This window comes from Oryctolagus cuniculus, chromosome 19, assembly GCF_051225735.1.
Source record: "Oryctolagus cuniculus isolate XC-2025 breed Fujian yellow rabbit chromosome 19, ASM5122573v1, whole genome shotgun sequence".
In the NCBI taxonomy this organism is placed as follows: domain Eukaryota; kingdom Metazoa; phylum Chordata; class Mammalia; order Lagomorpha; family Leporidae; genus Oryctolagus; species Oryctolagus cuniculus.
Genome location: NC_142885.1, coordinates 56,308,468 through 56,323,809, shown reverse-complemented (window position 1 = coordinate 56,323,809; position 15,342 = coordinate 56,308,468). Strand labels below are relative to the sequence as shown.

At 45.9% G+C, this 15,342-nt stretch overlaps 1 protein-coding gene across 4 annotated transcripts in view; it reads right to left on the bottom strand.

Moving 5' to 3' along the window:
• Positions 1-15,342, bottom strand: part of BMERB1 (bMERB domain containing 1) — a 155,272-nt gene that overhangs the window by 79,221 nt on the left and 60,709 nt on the right. The gene's annotated exons all lie outside the window — the stretch shown is intronic.

The window sequence follows — 15,342 nt, the reverse complement described above, 5'->3', positions numbered from 1 at the left end:
AACCCCCAGGAGACAGAAGCCATCAGCGATCCAGGGAGGAGCCTTGCCCCTGCAACCCTGGCCCACACGGCGGGGACCCACAGGCCTCAGCCTGTCTGGCAAGTGTGTGTGTGTGTGTGTGTGTGTGTGTGTGTGTGTGTGTGTGTGTGAAGAATGGTTTGTTTCCAGCAAAAGCTCACTCGGGGTCTTGTTTCCCAGGCTTAGGGTTTTAGCGGGAATGAATGTGTTTCTCGCGCGAGGAAGCTGTCCTCACGCGAGTTCTCAAGTTCTCGTGAGACGGAACTAGTTCCCGCGAGAGTGGGTTGTCGGCCCACAAGTTCTCAGTGGAAATTGCTCGCGCTTGTACTTTAGCTTTACTCCGCCATGTTGTAACCCTGCGGAAGTCGCTTGACAGTGCGGTCTCCTGGTTCTGAACTTCCCAGCTTTCAAACCCGTGAGCCAAAATAAAGCCTCTGTAATTATTTTTTTTAAACAAATTCTCCAGTGCTGAGTGTTATGATATAGCAACAGAAGCAGGACTAAGTCACATGGGAATCCTATTTTGCTGGCAAGCTGAGGCCCACAGCGGCCCTCAAAACCAGCTTAAGATAGTGGCAGTGTCAGCCTGGCCTCAATTTCTGAACTTCTCCTTGCCCGATATCCCCCCTCAGCCACGGCCACTTCGCCCTGTCCTAGCACCCAAGAATGAGGCTGACTCTAAGCCAAAGAAAGTTTGTAATAAGTATCTTGTGGTGACACTAAGTAATAGTAACACAAAGTAATACAAGTTTGTTGTAAAAAAATTCACAGCATGCAGGTAGGCAAAAAGAACGAAGTAAAAAAGTCCCTGAGAACTGTGTAACATTTTGATGGACAATTATATATATTGCCACTTATATAAGACCATACATAAAATTAGCATATATAGACATAAACCATATGGCCATTTATATAGAAAGACACCACATACACATATGTCTATCTGTATGTGTGTGTATGAGACAAAGTATTAGTTCTTTAGGCTGCCATGTCAATACCATAGGTTATTTCACAGCAATTGATGTAAACACACATATTTTTTAGAACTCTGAAAAAAATTGACACCAAGATGTGAGTAGATTATATAGAGCTATATAATTATATAGATATTATTGCAATGGAAAGTTAGAGTTTTTTTTTTTTTTTTTTTTTTTGGACAGGCAGAGTGGACAGTGAGAGAGAGAGAGACAGAGAGAAAGATCTTCCTTTTGCCATTGGTTCACCCTCCAATGGCCGCCGCGGCCAGCTGCTGCGGCTGGCGCATCGGGCTGATCCAATGGCAGGAGCCAGGTGCTTCTCCTGGTCTCCCATGGGTTGCAGGGCCCAAGCACTTGGGCCATCCTCCACTGCACTCCCTGGCCACAGCAGAGAGCTGGCCTGGAAGAGGGGCAACCGGGACAGAATCCGGTGCCCCGACCGGGACTAGAACCCGGTGTGCTGGCGCCGCAAGGCGGAGGATTAGCCTATTGAGCCACAGCGCCGGCGAAAGTTAGAGTTTTGCTAACTCCTTCCACACCCACCATGAAGGCTGGGCCCCGCTCAGCGCCTCAGTTCTCTCCTGCCTTGGTGTTTCCCTTATACCCAAGTCTGTGATCTGGAAAGCTGCCTTCTGTCCACAGGTCTGTCTTCTTGCTACACCGGGAGCCCTCGCTCTGCCCATCTGTGTAGGAGTTTGGGTATTGTGACTTGCAGACTTCCCTGAAGTCAACTGTTGCCTGCCTGGATCTTGGGAGAATGCCACCTCCCAGAAGCCTGCCACTGTGTGACTCTCCTGACCCTGGTTTCTTCAGTAGACCTCAGATTTTTGGTGAGTTGACAACCCCCAACACATCCATTCTATGTCCTGGAATTTCTTGTCTTCCCTCCACTATTCAAAACTTAGTTTTCTGGAAAGCCCGGAGAATGGCAATTCCCTGTGGTTGGTTCCCGCATTGAAATGAATGGTCTTCATTCTCTGAGATGATTCCTCATTGGAAGAGAAGAAATGACAAAGGCAGTGGAAAAGGCCTGGCAGTTACTTGGAGCGATTTGGCATGGTGGTTATAGAGATTTCCTCCCCTTTGTGGTTCAGCCTCTCACTCCCAGCAGTGTCTGCTTCTCTGTTTTCAGAGAGCTTCAGGATTTCATAGCATAGATTGTGCATAACCTGGTGTTGAATTGCAAAGGGACCATTGAACAATTGTCTAGAAGGCAGGAAGAGAGGGGAAGTGGATGAGAGGGAAAACTGTGACATTGGAGACATTAACAGTTACCATATCCCTGCCCTTTAAGGCTGGCAAGTCCTGACGATGATCCTGCGATCTTGTGGAGCTGGTGTGTTGGATGAGGCTGAAAAGGAAGGGAGGGGAGAATGGTGTGGTGGAATGAGAAGGCCATGCCAAGGTGGCCACTGGCAAGCGAGTGTCAGTTACTCAGGAATGGCTTTGAAACCCACCTGGAAACGGAGAATGGGAGGGAGAGAAGTCAGAGTTGTCTCAGGCTTGACTTGGGAAAAGGAAGGAATGTGTACAGAGGATTTATAAGAAATTTTTCATGTGAAGTGCTGAGTAAATATCTCACTGGGTTAGGCTTCAGAGCTGCTGGGATTGGATTTGGGGTTCTGTTGACCCTGACACTATGCTGAGATGGCTCTTGGGTTTGAAGCTTGAAAAAAGGATGGGTAAGATAACGATGTGAATATTAATTGAGCATTACTGTGTGCCAGCTCCAACCGGGCTAGCTCTGGGAACAGGGCAGTTTAAGGCTGTAGAAACCTAGGAATGGGTGGCAGGGTGGGTGTTCTTGAATCAGATGGCCTGGGTTTCAGTCCTATGTGTGCTTCTTGTTACCCGCATGGCCTTGAGGGGTTTACTAGCCTCACTGGCTCAGTTTCCCCCTAACAAGAGAACAGAGAGCCTACCAGTAGGGCAGCTGTGAGAAATGAATGAAGCGAGGCATTGCCATGCTCCATCTATGGTGATGAGATGACTCTTGCTTCAGCCAAGGTAGCTGCTCCGCTCCACTACCTCACGTAAACCTCACCACAGTCAGAGGCGATGATCTCTGTTTGTTGTTGTTTAACAAATAAACAAAGTCTTGGCCAGCGCCGTGGCTCACTAGGCTAATCCTCTGCCTGCGGCGCCGGCACACCGGGTTCTAGTCCCGGTCGGAGTGCCGGATTCTGTCCCGGTTGCCCCTCTTCCAGGCCAGCTCTCTGCTGTGGCCCGGGAGTGCAGTGGAGGATGGCCCAAGTACTTGGGCCCTGCACCCCATGGGAGACCAGGAGAAGCACCTGGCTCCTGCCATTGGATCAGCGCGATGCACCGGCCGCAGCACGCTGGGCGCGGCGGCCATTGGAGGGTGAACCAACGGCAAAAAGGAAGACCTTTCTCTCTGTCTCTCTCTCTCACTGTCCACTCTGCCTGTCAAAAAATAAAAAAATAATAATAATAAATAAAAAGAAAACAAATAAACAAGTCTTAAAGCTGGTGTGGGAAAGAACCGAGCCCACTTGTGCCTCCAAATTTATGCTCTGCCCCATCACGGCTGCCTATTGTCCATACAGGTATTGTAGATGGATACCTCTATTCCTTCACATCTGGGAGTCAAAGGTGTCCCAAGCTGGCAGGGTTAAAACAACAGGGATTTATTCTCTTGCAAATCTTTGGACCAGAGGTTCCAAATAGAGGTGTTGGCAGACCCCCCTCCCCTCCACAGACTCTGGGGGAGGATCCTTCCTCATCCCCTCCAGCTTCTGGTGGTGCCTAGCGGGTCCTTGGCTCCTAGTAGCATCTTTCTAACTTCTGCTTCCATCTTGCTATGGCTACCTCTGTGTGGTTCTGTGTGTCTTCTCTGTCCCCTTTGATTTAGGGCCCACCCAAATCAATTGGGATCTCATCTTAATCCTTATCTTAATACTCTCTGCAAAGACTATTTCCAAATGAGGTCACAGTCTGAGGTTCTGTGAGAGATGAATTTTAGGACACCAAGCACTACAGATGGCCCTCGGCAATGATCTCTCAACTTTACAGTGGTGCAAGAACAATACACTTTTAGTAGAAACTGTGTTTTTAATTTGGATCCTTCCTGGTGGTATGATGCTATCTTTTTTCTTTTTTAAGATTTATTTATTTATTTGAAAGAGTTACAGAGAGGCAGAGACAGAGAGAGATCTTCCATCTGCTGGTTCACTCCCCAGATGGCCACAATAGCCAGAGCTACGCTGATCTGAAGCCAGGAGCCAGGAGCATCTTCTGGGTCTCCCACATGGGTGCAGGGGCAAAACAACTTGGGCCATCTTCTACTGCTTTCCCAGGCCATAGCAGAGAGCTGGATTGGAAGTGGAACAGCCGGGTCTTGAACCAGCGCCTATATGGGATGCTGGCACTGCAGGCCAGGGCATTAACCCACTGTGCCACAGTGCCGGCCTGGTATGATGCTATCTTGATACTGCCCAGTCAGCCTATGATCATGGGGGTGAATGACAGACATTCCACAGTGTGCTGTGCTGCTGAACTAGGTGTGTCAATGGATTAGATATATTCAAGTGTGCTTTGACTTAACGACATTTTCTCTTTTGAAAGATTTATGTATTTATTTATTTGAAATAGAGAGAGAGAAGGAAAGAGGGAGGGAGGAAGGGAGAGAGGGAGGGAGGTGGGAGGGAGAGAGAGAAAGAAATCTTCCATCTGCTGGTTTACTTCCCAAATGACTGCAGTGGTTAAAGCCTGGACCAGACTCATTAGCAGGAAGTTGGAAGTAGAGCGGTTGGGAATCAAACTGGCACCTATATGGGTTGCTGGCATTGCAGGTGGCAGTGTAATCCACTGCAACACCTAACTTATGATATTTTCAAGTTAAAATGGATTTAATGGTAACCCCATCGTAAGTCAAGGGGCACCTGCACAATGATGAATAGCCAAAGACTTCAAGCCCCGACAGTGGGATTCAATGGTTACATTGTGCTGGAAGCTTTACATGTATTATCTTACTTAATCGCTGCTTCACAGAGGATGACTATGAGACTTAGACAAAGGAGGTGGGGGTGAGTGTTTGGTACAATGGTTAAGATGCTGCTTAGGATGCCAGTATCCCTTATCAGAGTGCCTGATTCTAGTTCTGGCTACTCTGCTTCCAATCCAACTTCCTGGTAATGCTTACCCTGGCAGGCAGCAGGTGATGGATCAAGCATTTGGGTCCCATGCGGGAGACCTGGATCAAGTTTTGGCCTCCTGGTTTTGGTGTGGCCCAGCCTGGCTATTGGATATCAGTGGATGAAAGATTCATATTATCTCTTTCGTTTTCAACTAAAATGAAAGTAAATACATAAATTTTTAAAAGAAAACAGGAAGTGACTTGCCCCATATCACACAACCAGAACATTACAGAGATAGAACTTAAACCCAACTCACTCACTCGCTGTCTCCCTCCCTCTCCTTAGCCACATGTGTCTACCACCTTATGCAGCCTCCTGGTGAGAGTTCAACACATTTGTGAATGTGAACGTGTGTAGTTAATCACCCCGCAATATAAGTATCTTAATTTCTCACATCACAGTTCAGTTGGGCAACCTGATTTTCATGGGACAGATGCTGAAAATGGCAACACACTCTGGGGCGAGGCGTGGGACCAAGAAAATTCATCACACCCCACGAATTGGCATTTTACCTCCACCCTCGGGGGAGGACGGAGGCAGCAGCTGCCAGGCTCCAGGTGCTGAGATGAACATTCAGCTTCGAGTTGGGGAAGAAAATAGGGCTGGGACCTCTGTTGAAAATTCTTGCCCAAGGATGCTGTCCTTCCCCTAGAGGAAGGAGCAAAGTCTAGATCTCAGGTCACCCATGACATCGTTAGACCTCTTTCCTGTGGTGAGCACTCTGTGCTGGGCTCACCGTAAGCCTCATCTCATTTCTTTTTAACAACTCCCTCAGCTGAGGCTTGACAAGCCACAGCCAGTGGGCCAGACCCAGCCCTGGGCCTGGTATCAGAAGCGAAGTTTTACTGGAACACTGACTGAGCGCTTTCATTTATGTAATATTTATGGCTGCTTTTGCACTCCAGCAGCAGAACTGAGTAGCTGCGCCAGAGACTGTGGCCCACAGGGCTTCAAATATTTACCACCTGCCCCTTTATGAAGTTTTCCAGCTAGCTGTCACCCTAAGTGGTAGCTACCTTAATTGCTCCACTTCACAGGTCCAGAAGCCCAAAGTTGCCCAGTAACAATAAAAGCTAACATCCATTCAGCACTTACCACATGCCAAAGTCTGTGCATCACTTTATTTGATTCTTGAAACAGACCTAGATATTCTGTGCTGTTACCCCATTTCACAGATGATTAACTTGAGGCTAAAGAAAAGGAAAGTGTTGGAGTGCGATTTAAAATAAGAACTATCCTCCTCCAAAGCCCTTGTTGTAATCATACTCACTTTAAAATTATCTTCCTACTTAAAAAATAGCATAATTATCACAACAAAGAAAGCTGAATGCAAACTGAGCAGTCCTAATCAAAAATCCAAAACCTCACTTGCTCAGAAATCCTGATTTCAGATTAGGGATGTTCCAGTAAAGTCTGTGCAAATGTTCCAAAATCTGAAAAACTCCAAAATCGCAAGCATTCCTGCTCCCGAGCATGTCAGAAAAGGGATAGTCAACCTGTATATTATATTGCTTTGGGGACATGAGGAGTGGTGTTCTTTAATGTTAGTGGGCAGGGGATCATCTCGGAAGGCTGTTTAAAGAGTAACCCCCTGGCCTTTCCTTCAGGGATTAAGAGAACCCTGGACTGGAGACCATGCCCAGGGAGCTTCAACAAGGGCATCTTTAGACCAGACTCTGAGAAATCGTGGTACCAGATGTGAATGAATGAGTGTCACACATGGTCAGTTTCCTTTAAGTATGAACTTGCGTGATAGAAATAACATCTTAGGATGTCCCTTTCTTGACATTTTCCTGATGGGAAGCTGCCATCCAACATCTGCCTTGCAATGTCTCCATGAGGACAAACCCTGAGGGTAGGCAAGAGGAGTGTCGGGGGCTGGCTAACCAAACCAGACCTTACATGGGATCTACTGCACATTTCCAAGCAGAGCTGTGTTGTAGAGAGGGAGACATCACAGCACAGAAGTCCCCAGGGCTCCAACTGCCATTGCTGTTACTGAGCTTCCAGGAGCTGAGTCACTTCTGGGGGAAGAGGCAGCTAAATCCATCTTTCTATCCCCAAATGCCACCCAGAGAGATGCGTGCCTCAGGAGCAGCAGCTCCAGCAAACAAGAGCTGTGCGCCAGGCATGACTGGGATGTGCCAGCAGGGTTAGTCATTTATCTTGAAAATATGAAGCTACTCTGGGACAGGAGCCACGGAGGGGATGCTGGACAAGGGCTGGCAATCCAGAAACTTCTCATGTAAATATAGGCCAGGTAGGTAACACTGCTGGGACCAAGGATATGTCTTTCCTAGACTAGGTGTTGCAACCCTTGGTCACAGTAGTAATTTGAACTTGGGGTGCCCTGGACAATCCCTACGATTTTCTGCTTCAGCACTTTGTATTGGTACATATTCTGGGCTTGTTCCTATTAAGCATTTACAGTGAGCCACGTATTAGCTCATCATTCCTTAGATACCCTGGGAGGAAAGTATTATCATTAGCAACCTCTCTGTATAGATCAATATAACGAGGCTTAGAGAGGTTATAACTGATTGTTAAAGTTGTTCAGCCAATGAGCGGCAGAGCAGGGATGAAACCCAGATCTATTTAATGGCAAAGCCTATGCTCTAGGTCAAAATGGCTGCAGAATAGTGTTTGCCAAACTCCAGATACTGTCCAGAATTCATCACAGCCACATATGGGCATCTGCACTTTGTGTACTCAGCATTCCTCAAACCTCTTCAAGGAACTGTCATATGATACCCACAAACAAGTCACAGATGGGCGTTTGGTACAGCAGATAAAATGTCACTTGAGATGCTGGCATCCCAATGGGGTGCCTAGGTTAGCGTCTTGGCTCCATTTCTGATTCTGGCTTCCTGCCGCTGTGCATCCTTTGTGGCAGGAGTGATGGCTCATAAGTAGCTGGGTTCCTGCTACCATGTGGGAGACCTGGATTGAGTTCCTGGGTTCCGATTTTGTCCCTGGCTGTTGCAGGCATTCAGGGAATGAACCAGTAGATGGAAGTGTACTTGCTCATTCTTGCTCACTCTCTCTTGCACGCATGTACTCACTTCCTATGTTTCTCAAATGAATTAAAAAAATTAAGCTATCTTGCTTTTAAAAAAAAAAAACTATCAGCATGTTAGAAAGTGACCATAAAAGTACACCTGTTGAAAACAAAGTGATATTATGCTGGATAAATACTGCAACCCAATGGAGGTTCAGACTGAAGCCTGTTTTTGTTTCTTAACAAGATGAATTAACAAGTACTGGAGGTGTTAAAGATGAACTAACACCAAATTGAGGATCTCTTTACTTATCACCTAACAAAGGTTTGTAACTGGAAAAAAGAGAAGAGCTTTCCTGCTATGTAATTTTATGTTGTTTGATGCTAGAACCATCTCAGAACCACTGGGGGTACCTGTTCCCTCTCCTGGAAGAGCTACTGCCTAGTGGAAAGACATCCTGTCATGAGGTCAGCCTCACAGCCACATTGCATAGGATGTGGAATAATTTGGCAGCATGTGCTTTTGAGAGTCCCTCGACAACCCAAATACAAGTCCTCATTGGAAATTAAATAAGAAGCTTGAAGGAAAATTCACAGCCATGTGTCAGGTCTTGTACCCAAAGAATCTGAGTACAAGTTAGTCTTCCTTATTGGTAGTTTTGCTTTCTGGAGTTTCAGTTAGCAGCAGTCAATAGCCATCCAAAAATGTTAAATGGAAATTTTCAGAAGTTAACAATTCATAAGTTTTACCTTGTGCACATTTCTAAATAGTGTGGTAAACTTTCAAGTCCTTCCTGGAACATGAATCATCCATTTGTCCAGCATATCCACATTGTATACAAATAGCCACCTATTAGTCACTAGAGGATGACTTGGTTTTCAGATCAACTTGTTGTGGTGTCATAGTGCTTATTATGTTCAAGTAACCCTTATTTAATGACCCCAAAGTGCAATTTTATTATAGTATACAGTGTTATTCTCAATTATTAGTTGCTATTCTTTTTATAAGATTTATTTATTTAAAAGGCAGAGAGGCAGAGAGATCTTATAGCCGCTGATTCATTCCCTGAATAGCTGCGACAGCCGAGCCTGGGCCTGGCCAAAACCAGGAGCCTGGAACTCCGTCCAGGTCTTCTGTGAGGGTGGTGGGGGCCCAAGTACTTGAGCCACCACCTGCTGCTTCCCACTCACATTAGCAGAAAGCTAGATCAGAAGAGGAGTAGCCGGGACTCAGAGCAGCACTCCAATATAGGATGCCAGGGTCACAAGTGGCAACTTAACCTGCTGTACCACAATGCCCACCCCACTTGTCTTAATCTTTACTGTGCCTAATTTATAAATTAAACTTTATCACAAGGATATACAAGGAAAAACATAGTGCATATAAGGTTCAGCACCATCCATGGCTTCAAGCATCCTCTGGGGACTTGGAATGTGGCCTCCCAGCTCTTAGACAAGGAAGAACTGCTGTAATTACTCCAACCAAGCTCATAGAACAAAGGCAAGGAAATGAAAATATTCTCTAATTGTTGGAGTCATACAAATAAATATCTATTAGGCACCTAGCAACCTTGGAATATCCTCCAAGGACACATAAGAGAAGGGCTGCAGTGACTGCAGTTGGAGGAGGACATGCGTTTGGGGCAGTGCTGTAGGAGATCCAGCTTGTGTCTGTATGTCCTTTCCTATAATTTGAAATCTTCAGTACTTTTTAAATTAATTTTAGATTTATAGAGATGTTGTGAAGATCGTACAGAGGTCCCCTATACCCTTCACATAATTCCCACCATCGTTAATATTACAAAGAACCTGACACCAGTGCATTATTATTAATGATATGGTTCAGAATTTTACCAATGGCCAGGTGTTATATGTTCAAAACACCTTTAAAGTAATGGGAAAAAAAGGGAAAGGAAAAGGTTGGTGTGTGCAGGCACTGTGGTAGCCAGGTCAGCCTGGAATAGGGCAAGAGAAGGGATTGGTTATAGGCAACTATTTCAGGGTTTCAGGGTTCAGCTCTCATTCTTGACTGATGACTTTGGACCTTTCTTTCTTCATCTGAAACATGGGGACAATGATGTTAATATTGGAGGTGGTTTTTTTTTGTGTGTTTTTTTTTTTTTTTTTAATTTGAGAGACAGAACTCTCATCTGCTGGTACATTCTGCAAATGTCTACAGTGGCCAGGACTGAGTAAAGCCAGGAGCCAAAACTCATTCTAGGTCTCCCACGTGGATGGCAGAAAAACAATCCCTCCCTCCCTCCCTCCCTCCCTCTTTCCCTCCCTCCCTTCCTTCCTTCCTTTCTAAGATTATTTGTTTGAAAGGCAGAGTTACAGATAAGGGGGGTTGGGCAGACAGAGGGAAATCTTCCATCCACAGGTTCACTGCCCAGATGGCTGCAACAGCTGGAGCTGGGTCGATCAGGAGCCTCCAGGTCTCCCACATGGGGACAGGGGCCCAAGCACTTGGACCATCTTCCACTGCTTTCCCAGGCCATAGCAGAGAGCTGGATCAGAAAAGGAGCAGCCAAGACCCAAACTGATGCCAGTGCTGCAGGTGGCAGCTTTAATCTATTATACCACGGCACTGGCCTCCAAACCAATTTTTTGAGCCATCACCACAACCTCCCAGGATCTGTCAGTTGCAAGCACAGCAGTATGAGTGAACTGGCTTTTCTGTCACTAGAGAAGCCTATCACTTAAGGTGATTTCTTTAAGGACTGGACATTTAGAAAGTGCTCTGTACTCTTTGCTATTATCATTCCATAGTAAGTATGCATCAAGAACCTGCTTTGTGGTAGACATTGCTCCAAGCAGTATTGATGGAGCAATGAACCAGAAAGACAAAAATCTCCCCACCCCTACGGGGCTGACTTTCTTTTTTAACTTTTATTTAATGAATATAAATTTCCAAAGTACAGCTTATGGGTTACAATGGCTTCCCCCCTATAACGTCCCTCCCACCCACAACCCTCCCCTTTCCCACTCCCTCTCCCCTTCCATTCACATCAAGATTCATTTTCGATTCTTTTTATATACAGAAGATCAGTTTAGCATACATTAAGTAAAGATTTCAACAGTTTGCTCCCACACAGAAACATAAAGTGAAAAATACTGTTTGAGTACTAGTTATAGCATTAAATCACAATGTACAGCACACTAAGAACAGAGATCCTACATGAGGAATAAATGCACAGTGACTCCTGTTGTTGACTTAACAAATTGACACTCTTGTTTATGGCATCAGTAATCACCCTAGGCTCTTGTCATGAGCTGCCAAGGCTATGGAAGCCCCCTGAGTTCACCGACTCTGATCATATTTAGACAAGGCCATGGTCAAAGTGGAAGTTCTCTCCTCCCTTCAGAGAAAGGTACCTCCTTCTTTGATGACCCATTCTTTCCACTGGGATCTCACTTGTAGAGATCTTTCATTTAGGTCCCCCCCCCCCCGGAGTGTCTTGGCTTTCCATGCCTGAAATACTCTCATGGGCTTTTCATCCGGATCCACATGCCTTAAGGGCTGATTCTGAGGCCAGAGTGCTGTTTAGGACGTTTGCCATTCTATGGGTCTGCTGTGTATCACACTTCCCATGTTGGATCATTCTCTCCCTTTTTTATTCTATCAGCTAGTATTTGCAGACACTATTCTTGTTTATATGATCCCTTTGGTTCTTAGTCCTGTCATTATGATCAATTGTGAACAGAAATTGATCACTGGGACTAGTGAGATGGCATTGGTAAATGCCACCTTGATGGGATTGAATTGGAATCCCCTGATATGTTTCTAACTCTACCGTTTGGGGCAAGTCAGCTTGAGCATGTCCCGAATTGGACATCCCTTCCCTCTCTTATTCCCACTCTTATATTTAACAGGGATCACTTTTCAGTTAAGTTTAAACACTTAAGAATAACTGTGTATTAATTACAGAATTCAACCAATAGTATTAATTAGAACAGACAAAAAAATACTAAGAGGGATGACTTATGAAGTTGTTCATCAACAATCAGGGCAATGGCTGAACAAGTCACCGTTTCTCATAGTGTCCATTTCACTTCAACAGTCAGGGTGAGGGCTGATCAAGTCACCATTTCTCATAGTGTTCATTTCACTTTAACAGGTTTCCTTTTTGGTGCTCAGTTAGTTGTCACCGATCAGGGAGAACATATGGTATTTGTCCCTTTGGGAAGTACAATGTAATACTTTATCCATTTTAGTATTTTTTTTTTGTTCTAGTACCATTGGTTGAACTCTGTAATTAACACACAATTATTCTTAGATGTTTAAATTTTAACTGAAAAGTGATCCCTGTTAGGAATGTGGAAAAGATTATGCTGGGTGAAATAAGCCAATCCCAAAGGGGTTGACTTTCTATCAAGGATCTTGTACCCTCATGGAGAAAAGTTGCGTCATTGCTCTGCAATAGTCATTGGCTCATGACAGATTCTAGTTAAAACCCTGGCTTTACTGCTAACTGGGTGACTTGGGCTAGTTACTCTTCCTAAATCTCACTTTCCTCTTCTGTGAAAAGCTGACAGTACTCCCTACCTTATTACTGCTGGGGAGATGAGCTGGGATAATATATGTCAAGTGCTTGGTGCAGTGCTTGGATGTGATAGAGTGGTCAGTATCATCATTGCCATCAACACATTTCCTTTTCCTGGAAGGACTAATATGGGGGCAGAATCAAAATCACTGGATTCAGAGAATGAAAGACCTGGCCATTTGGGCCATTCCTCTGCCCCTGTGGATAAGATGGTAACCTCCAGTTGTGCAGCTATGCCTGCCTAAAGGAGAGTACAGGGAAGGTTGCCGGCCCTCTGTCAAGGAGCCAGTGCCTTGAGGCTTACCTCCCTGAGTAGCCACAAGAATTGCTTCCTGGTGTCCACCCTAGAGAGTGTCTTAAATATTAGGGGACGAGATCTGAGCCTCATTACTGCCTGATGCATTTTATAGGCTCTGGGTAACACCCTGGTCTTTATTATCGATCATTAAATCTCAGAAAAAAGCTCATCTCAACCCCCAACATGCTGTCATGGGATATACCAAGCCTCTCTCCTTGCTATAATGCAAATATAATAGGAAGCAGCCGCTTGCTTTTAATGAGTCACCATTTCCCATGGAGCTGAAGGAACTGCTTTTAATTCAGAAGCTCCTGGCTGCTCTGTCCCCCAGCCAGCCTTGTGAGGGAGGGTGCTGCTGGGCTTCCTTCTACAGTGCTGCCCCGTACATATGCCTCAGACCACCCCACAGGGAGGGCTCTGCGGTTGAGGGAACCCAAATTCTCAAATGTGACCTTGAGCACATTTTTAAAAAAGAAGTAGAAGAAATTGTTAGTAATGTGGTTTTTTAAAATGATTTATTTATTTATTTGAAAGAGTTACACACAGAGAGAAGGAGAGACAGAGAGAGAGAGAGATACAGAGAGAGAGATCTTCCATCTGCTGGTTCACTCCCCAATTGGCCGCAACGGCCAGAGCTGTGCCGATCCGAAGCCAGGAGCTTCTTCCAGGTCTCCCACATGGGTGCAGGGGCCCAAGGACTTGGGTAATCTTCTGCTGCTTTCCCAGGCTATAGCAGAGATCTGGATAGGAAGTGGAGCAGCCGGGACTAGAACTGGTGCCCACACGGGATGCCAGCACTGCAGGCAGCAGCTTTACCAGCTACGCCACAGTGTCAGCCCCAGTAATGTGTTTTATGTAACTCAATAGATCCAAAAGTTCATCATTTCAAAGTGTAATCAACAGTCTAAAATTATTGAGTTTTTTTTTAAATTTTAGGTATGAAGTCTCAGATCCAGTATGTATTTTACACATAGCACATTTCTCAGTGCGGACCAGTCACACTTCAGGTGCTCACAAGTCACAAGGCCTTAAGTTACAGGTTGGAGAGCAGCTACATGAGGGTAGTCTCATCCCCCTGCAACTGGAGTTGATTGAGACCTCCCCGTCTTGGGACTCTCCACTCTTCACCCGCCCTTCTTCCATGGATGCCCTCCTCTTGCTCACAGTCTTCTACCTCCCTGAGGCTTTTCTGTTCAGAACCCTCCTGCTTCTGCTACTAACCTTGCTCATAGAAGGTCTTATGGGATGGGCCTTTGGCCTAGCAGTTAACCAGTTGGAATATCTGTGTCTCATATTGGAGTACCTGGGTTTGATTCCTGGCTCATTCTCCCTTCCATCTTCCCACTAATGCACACCCTGGGAGGCAACAGGTGATGATTCAAGTAGATGGATCTCTACTACTTTATAAGACACCTGGATTAAGTTTTGGGGTCCAGGCTTTTGTCTGGTCCAGCCCTGGTCATTGCTGGGAGGCGAATCAGCAGATGGAAGATACTCATTTTTCTCTCTCTCCCTTTCAAATAAATAAATAATTTTAAATACTTATTTATTTATTTGAAAGAGTTGCACAGAGAGATGAAGAGAGAGAGAGAGAGAGAGAGAGAGATAAAACTTCCACCTGCTGGCTCACTCTCCAAATGGCCAAAATGGCCAGGGCTGGGCCAGGCTGAAGCCAGCAGTCAGGAGCTTCCTTCGGATATCCTGTGTGGGTGCAGGGGCTCAAGAACTTGGGCCATCCTCCATTGCTATCCCAGGCACATTAGCAGGGAGCTGGATTGGAAGTGGAGCAGCCGGGTCTTGAACCAGCACACATATGGGAAGCTGGCGTTGCAGGCAGCAGCTTTACCCACTATGCCACAATGCCAGCCCCAGTAAATAATATTTTTAAAAGTTTTTCCATTGGGACACCCCCATCTATGGATGGTCTCTGCCTTTGGTTTGTAGGTTCAACAAGGTGGAGGCCCAAGTTTACATTGGAGCCTTTCCTTCAGCAAGGCCTGTGGGCTGACTCTGAGAAGGAGTATGGGGTAGCAGGCCCCACAAGTGTGCTGCCCTCCAGATCCTAATAGGACCAGCTCTACCATGACCCAGAATCCCAGCAGAATAAATCCTCGATGTCAGCTTTCTTAGGAAGGGAGTGGCCTGTTGGGAGCCAGGAAGGTGAAGTGAGAACACAGGTGTCTCCATGGAAGGGAAAGGGCCCTTTGCATCCAGGTCCAAATAAAAGGCGGGAGAGAACTGGATGTGGACCTCAGTGATAGGGTCACACTGGCACTGTCTCTTACCCTCAGGCCTTTGTTTCCTCACTCTCTGCTTCTACTCTTTGTCTAGAGAGGCTGCAGAAAGGGAT